At 41.6% G+C, this 7884-nt stretch overlaps 1 pseudogene; it reads right to left on the bottom strand.

Annotated features, from left to right (window-relative positions):
• Positions 1-284: 284 nt before the first annotated feature.
• On the bottom strand, positions 285-1423 carry LOC144249181 (cardiolipin synthase (CMP-forming) pseudogene; annotated as a pseudogene).
• Between the last annotated feature and the right edge of the window lie 6461 nt (positions 1424-7884).

The raw sequence follows: 7884 nt of genomic DNA, 5'->3' as shown, positions 1-7884 counted from the left end.
TCACAGCTAACTTTATTCTCACTACCCTAAATGACCAAATAATAACCACATGAACTGTTAATGTATACATGAATCTAAAAATCAAACATAAAAATGAATAGCCAAGTTATATAAGATATATATTTAATCCCAGGCAAGTCCCTATGGCTTCATGAGCAACTTAGATTCTAGAGACAGGTGTCAACACTTCAGTTTCCATGCTCTGAACTATATTTTTAAAAAACATAAAAAAGGACTGACAATAATTGCAATAATTCATCTCTTTATATTCAAGAAACCTAAGATTAAAAATTCTAAATTATAGTTTTATTTATACTTAAAAATACATTGGAAATTCTGCATATGCCCATGATCAAGCTTATTTTCAATGCACATTACTTCAATTTTGATGACATGGTTTGTTCTGACAAGTCCTTTTACAAGCTGAACACCAAAATAGGGAAACTCCTGTAGATTTTCGCTGGCATTGCCACAGACGATGTGTATTGCTTCCTTGCTAATGGTGATGGGTGACTCTCATCTGCCTTTTATCACCTGAACAGTTTTCCGACCATAATGATAATAACTGTAAGCTGATGCAGCTGTGGTGAAAGCTGTAAAATACCAAAGCATCTGAAGGTAAATGCTATCACCATAATTGAAAACTGGAGCTGCCCAAGAAGCTGCCACCAAGATTAACTGAACTGCTGTGTTTACCTTGCTGATGAACGTTGGTTTTAATCTAGCAGTAGCATAACAAGGATTGAAATACTTAGCTAGTGTTCGCGGTGTTGGAAGAGTTCGATATCTGACATAAAAACCAGCAGCAATCAACATTACATCTCTTGAAATTATCATATAAGTAATGGAACTGGAATAAGATCTGCATAGGTCAAGCTAACATATAAGATGCTGATAAGTATTTTATCAGCAAGTGGATCAAGAGCACTTCCCAAAGCTGACTTTTGATTGGCCCAGTTTCGAGCAATAAATCCATCCAACAAATCCGTTAGCCCAGCTAAAGCAAAAACTCCTAGTGCAACGTTAAAATCTTCTTCAATAATCAAATATCCCCAAATTGGGGCCAAGCCAATTCTTGTCATTGACAACATATTTGGGATTGTCCATGGATTTTCATACGGACTGGGGGCGCTCGCTGGGACCCACCCGCCGCCCGGGGCCTCCGCGGCGGCGTCCCCTCCTGCTGCAGGCCCAGGGGCCGCTCTGCCCGCGCCTGAGCAGTGGCTCCGTGGGCCGGCTCTGGGCAGCCGCAGGGCAAGCGCGGCCGGGCGCAGCGACCAGCGCTCGGCCTGGCAGCTCAGGCAGCAGGGCACGAGAGGCAGCAAGGCCCCGCGGGAGCGCCCTTACCTGACCGCACCCCTAGCACCCAGGCGGCCACACGCAGGGTCCCCCAGGAGCGGCGCGCCAAGCGCGAGGCCAGCATGGCCCTATGGCCATGCCGCGAGGGCCGAGGCGGCGAAAGCTCAGCAGCTTGGGTCACTGTGGCGAGCCGTTTCTCCATAGAGACCCCGAAGTGCCAGGGAAGCACGGCCTCTGGTGCCTCCATACTCTTGCGAATTTTTGATCCTGAACACTCACTGCACTTCGAGTGTTAGTGACTGTTCAGATAGGTTGCTACTCTTTACTATGTCCTGGGAGATACCATTTGCACGGACCCTCATGCATGTGTCTGAAATTATTCCTGAAGGCATGACTTGGATCCTGGACACCTGTGCCTCCTTTAATAAAAAATATCCTATTCCCTTCTTATGACAAAAGCTCTTTTCACTTAGACAATGTATAGATTCTATGTATATATTTATTCTCACCATCTAATCTCAAATCAAGAAGCACCATCACATCTGATGGAGTTAGTTTTGAGTCTTGAAAAGTATTCTAGAAGCCAGTCTTCAAGTTATTCCTGATCACTGGGATAAAAAATAGTTTTAATTGGGAGAAGGTACCATTATTATTTTATGGAATGGGACAACATGTCCATTTCTGAAGTCACAGCTTAAACTTCAGCAGAACCAGTTGGCCTCTGGGACCAACTGTCAGAGAGCTGCAGCCTGGCAGAGAGGCTTCTCTGCAGACTCAACTATGGTGAGGTGGCAAAGACCTTGATTACACTGAAATGCTCCAAAGTCCCTGGCTCATAGGACACTCCACACCTTCACCAGTAACATTTCACCAGCTGTCTTGTATTCCACATGTCAACTGAGGCCATTACAATATGAGCACAGTAATAACTGGAGCACTAAGGAGAAATGTACTGTATTGGAGGTCACAGTATTTCTGCTGTTTTTGTGCTGTCTGGTGGTGCACAAACTCTGGAGCAAGAGGCAACATTTATCAGTGCTGCAGGACAGGAGTCAGAGAGCCTGGGCTAGAAATGACAGTCTCCCAAGATCTTCCTGAGCATTGGCTTTTATTACCTGTAGGGATGTGGCTCACTTATACCTTCCTGATTTTTTGCTTCATCATCTATAAAATAAACCAAATAGGGTATTCCCTTTAGCTCTACTTAGTGAAAGATTATTCATAAACTCACTTTATGAAGGAATATAATCCATAAGTTTTTGGTGATGGTTCAGTTAAAAGAGTAGAATCCAAAAACAATGAGTAGAATCAGGAGGTAGAAATTCAGCTCATAGAGATTCCAAAGAAAAAATGGCTCTAGTACATCATCAAAGCTAATATGGAAATCAGAGCAAAAGTCACAATATGGAAAGGAATAAGAAATAGAGAATAGGTTCTATTTGAAGATTGTGAGGGGACACAGAACCACCATGCCTGGGAATGAGTTTTGTAGAAAGAAGAGAGATGTAACTAGAGATATCTAGAAGAACCTGGCTGAGTATCTAGGGTTCAGAAGACCAAAATGCATTTTAACTTTACACATTTAACTCAGAGCATGTCATAATAAATGATCCAAGCAACTAGTGACATTTTGAATGAAGGATTAGCACATTAACACAGACCATTCATTTCTTTGAAGTCACTATATGAGATCATTCAGTAGAATCCTGTAAGTGCATCTTAAATTCATGCACACATAATAGAATGTCCCCATGCTCAGGTGGCCACTGTATTGAAATGTGTAAAATATAGCTATTTAACAACTTCTATATATTTCTGAATTTGTTTGCAGAATATAATGATGATGAGAATGATGAAGAAGAATGAGAGTCACTGGATTCCAGGTAACAATGAATGATCAGGGATAATAAGCAAAGGCAATATAATGGGGTTTGAGTGTCCTCAAATATACACCAAGTCAAAATTAGCTGCAGATTCCATAATCAAAGGTGAAAAAAGCTTTTGATTGCTGTGATGTTGTTCACTCACCCAAAGATGACATAGTCATTTAGCCAGATAATTGGTTTTCTTTATGTTAATTTTGGATTGGGTCTGTCCAAGGGGACCTAAGGAGTGTTGTGGAATTTTTTCCATTAAAAAGTCACTTGTTCATTTGTAAGGACTAAAATAAGAATAAGATGAGTCAGTTCCTTATGGACTATTGCCCAAGGTTATATATATATATATATATATATATATATATATATATATGTCACAGCAAGCATAGCAGATAGAAAAGAAACTTGTCATAATATTGATAGAAAAAGAGATATAAGTTACAAGGTCTCTAGCACTCTACAATGCTGAGGCTGATTCACTGGGTAGGCGAGTGTTGAATTTGGTTATGCACAAGGTTGACCCTGCCTATGCTTCTCATTGCGTGCTCCCTCTTGTGACTGTACCGTAGAGGTGAACTTAAGTCTCCTTCCTCATCAGCTTGTGATCTGCCCAGTTCACTGGGTACTCATGCCTATTTCTTTATTTCTCATCTCTGTTCTTATGACATCCAAGCTATGGGCATCAGTGCAGCATGCTTTCTTCTTCCTTTTTGAAGAGAGGAGTCCATGTTCTTCTGACCATGACCAGATGGGATTCTATGATTCTAATCCATCTTGATTTCATCTGTTGTTTTTCCTGATCTCAATAGTCTCAACAGTGCACTGCAGGAGAAGAAAGAGAATAAAGTCCTGCCAAATGAACAGTATTATGTACCCTCTGGTCATCCTGATTCTTCTGACTCACGAGAAGGTCTCAGAAGTACAGACTTCCCATTAGATGAGCCTAGAGTCAGCCCTGCTGGAAGCAGTGAGTATTCTAATCATAATGCACATGAATCCAACAGGTCTCCCAAGTAACCTCCAAATTCTCTGTAGTATAAGCTGATTGATGTGCCTGTAGGTCCAAAAGACCCATTTTGTTTTAGAGAAGATTCAGAGGACTGGAAATCCCCCAGCTTTGCCTTCTTCCTACTATCTGCCTAGATCTTGTTGAGCCTGGTCTTCACTGTGCAGGCCATAGGTTTACAGGTAGGATGAAGTTAGGAGGGAGGGGGTCATGAGATTCTCACAGTCACCATTACAGCCTGTCAGCCTGTCTTCCTAGCAGGGGTCTGTCAACATCTGTCTTAAAAGTGTTTTCTCATCTCTCCCACAGTGTTCTAGTGAATTGCATTTATTGACCCTACCCTCCACTCTTCTCTAGACAGCTACATATGCTAACAAAACATTTGCCCCATTACTTGGAGGTCTTATAATTCCTGAGTTCCAACTCAGATTCTCTGTTTCCTCTAAGGTGTCTTTCCTCCAATTAAACAATCTAGTTCACTTTCCTCCATACATTCACTGGGCAACACCAATGGTTTTTCCCCATCAGGGTTCATGGTTCCAAATATGCATTTGGTCTCAAGAATTCTATTTTCATGTAAAATGTCAACAACCAGTGTAGTTGATGAAGCCCTTACCTAATATATGGGCCATCAGAACACTTCTCTTCATAAATTCCAGAAATGTCTGCTTGTTGAGCAAGGACCTCATGGAATGGCAGCTTCATGGAGAAAAAAATCAGTTCTCCTATCTACCAATTCAAGATAGTGTTGAAATTTTCCTAAGAGAGAAACCTTTGGAATTCTGAAGATTTCTTTTCTCAGTAAATCAACTTGGAGGAAAAGCAAAACTCTGATGTCTTTAATTATACCTAAATTTATTATTGTGAAATTGGCCATGAGAAATGTTTTCCCCCAGTCCTTTGTTTGGTACCATTTTGTAATGTGACCATGATGTTTCCTGATCCCAGTTCTGCACAGGTGCACTGATGTTACAGCAATTCACCAGGCTATAATGAAATCCATGTTTACTTGCATCTGTTGTGCACAATGACCAGTGAGTACCAAGCGAGTTCTCTCTCCACTGTAGTCCAGTAAATCCTCCCAGACCCTTTCACGTATCTGGTTAGTATCTTTTTGTAGGAGCTGAGACACTGAGACTCAGCAGGGTCACTAAACTTTGGATGGAAGTATGTAGTGTGTCAATGTCTAGGTCAATCCTGACATGCCTGGTCATGTTACTGGAAAGCAGAAACATGTTCTGTGCTGGGGCAGAGTATCATGAGTCCTTGACAGCCTGTGGATTTCCAGATTTGGGCAGGTGGGGAGTGGTGCTTCTTGTAGTAGACTTGATATGTGTTGGGGATGAGTTGAATTCAGAGCTCTAAATTAACAGTCGGCCTGAGAAGGGCAACTGCCAAGGCATTTGTAGTAAGAAATAACTGCCACTGTTCTATTGACTGGGTCCTCCTTTCTCTGGGGAGCAGGCATTTTAGGAAGTGTCCACAGTGGGCCTACAGGAGAGATGAGAGGACCTCAAGAAAGAGCAGTGCCCTTCATTCTTTTATTGGTTTCTTTTTCTTGCTGTTGTCTGCAATCCTTGTATTTTTCAGGGTAAGGATAGAAAAATATCTTCAATATGTAAGGATCAGAAAACCAAAAAAGACACCCCATGCTGAAAGTAAAAAAGACACCCAAGGTGAAAGTAAAACCTAATCAAAGAGATGTAAAAATAAAAAAGCTACCCCTATGTAGTCTGTAACATCAGGTTCTATTCTAAACAGTGCATCTTTAGGATACTTCCCTTTGCTTTACTCTTGACAATATCAGTGACTGCTATTTTCTTTAGGCAAAGAATAATGTAATCTACTTAGAAAATTTTATACACACACACACACACACACACACACACATATAAATAGTGTTCTAAATAAACCAATTGTGACAGTCACTATCAAGAATATCATTCTATACTGACTAAACTAAAAGTAATTGTCCTTTGAAGTTGGGGTTGTGACTCTGTGGTGGAGAGCTTGCCTGACATGTGTGAGGCCCTGGTTTGATCCTCAGCAACACATAAAAATAAATAAGTAAAATAAAGGTATTGTGTCCATTTACTATTAAAAAGCTGTTTAGGGGCTGGGGATATGGCTCAAGGGGTATCGCGCTCGCCTGGCATGTGTGCGGCCCGGGTTCGATCCTCAGCACCACATACAAACAAAGATGTTGTGTCCACTGAAAACTAGAATAAATAAATATTAAAATTCTCCCTCTCTCTCCTCTCTCTCTCTCTCTCTCTCTCTCTCTCTCTCTCTCTCTCTCTCTCTCTCTCTCTCTCTCATCTCTCTTTAAAAAAATAAAAAAATAAAAAGCTGTTTAAAAAAGGGGAAAAACACTATTGTCCTTGATGAAACCTTATTTTAGGTTTCATCCTATAAATTGGTAGTCCACCAAAGGTTTTGATTGTGTGGTTGTCATTCTCATTCACTTTTGTGTATCAAAGGTGGTGGTTGCCCACATAACCCAGGGCAACCACCACCTCCCAACCTCTTTGCCTCTGAGGCCGCCACAGCTACAGCCTCTGCTCAGCTTCATAGGCTTTTTGAGCACACTGCAGTCCATCTCTCCCAGTTAATCAATCATCACCATGGAGTGTAGAAACTGGGGCGACAGATAGTCACCCAGGCCAGCCAGCCAACAGGAATGGGCGAACAAGGGCTAAGAGAGGGAGCCTTCAGAAGTGACCGCCAACTTGGTCCCCAGAGGCTTGGGCTGCCAGACCCCTATTGGGTCCCCTACCTCCTGCAGCCTTCAGGTTACAAAGCAGCCCTAGCAGCCTCAGGTGCCTTGCACAGGCTGTGCTCGGACAAGGGGGTGGTAGCACAAGTGTGTGTGTTGAAGGCAGAGAAGCACTGACTCACCCCTGTCATTGCCTCAAATGTGTTTTGCTGCTCCTGCACCTTGAGCTGCAGCCTGCTCATTGCTGTTCTTCCCCCAGCATTGCCAGAGCTCTGTGCACTGCCTCCACTTTTTCTTGGAAAAAGTTTGATAGCATGAATAACTAAGATATAGTCCTTCCCTTTCTTTCTCTTCCCACCCCATCCTGCCTCTCAGTGACAACAAAGTCAAGATCTTCACCTGACCTGTGCACATCTTCAAGACACCATTCAGCTTCTGGCCACTTGCACATTTGCCTGCTATGGTGCTGCACTCTTTGTGATTGCACGTTGGTAGTTGGCATATGCTACATCCACTGGCCCTGGACTCCATGTACATATCTACTCTAAGCAAATTCTTAATTATTATTAGAAATAAATTACTATTAGTGCTTCTCAAGTTGCATGATCAGAGTCAACACTGATTTAATCCCTGTGTCTTTTTCTAATGTAAGTAGGTGGAATTAGAAGCACTTCTTTATGAACTACTTCATCGGCCTCCTATTGCTTTTGATTTGTTGAATCTTTGTTATCTGTCAGCTCAAAAGCATTTCCAATTTTCCTTGTAATGCTTTTCTTTACCCCATATATATTTTTAATAAAAAGTCTTTGCTTTATTTGAAAGTTCTGATGACCTTTGAGTTATTTTTTTATTGTTGACTCAAAATTTAATTGTATGTTCAAATCATCTATTCTCAAAAATCCTTGAGGAAATTTTGAGTCTTGATTTATGATTGCATTTGTTATCTTGCTTTTCACTGCTTCAAAATACCTGAGATAAACTTTTTT

The sequence above is a fragment of the Urocitellus parryii genome, chromosome 11, assembly GCF_045843805.1.
Source record: "Urocitellus parryii isolate mUroPar1 chromosome 11, mUroPar1.hap1, whole genome shotgun sequence".
Lineage (NCBI taxonomy): Eukaryota > Metazoa > Chordata > Mammalia > Rodentia > Sciuridae > Urocitellus > Urocitellus parryii.
The sequence above is the reverse complement of the archived record's forward strand: the minus strand, read 5'-3'. Positions and strand labels throughout refer to the sequence as shown.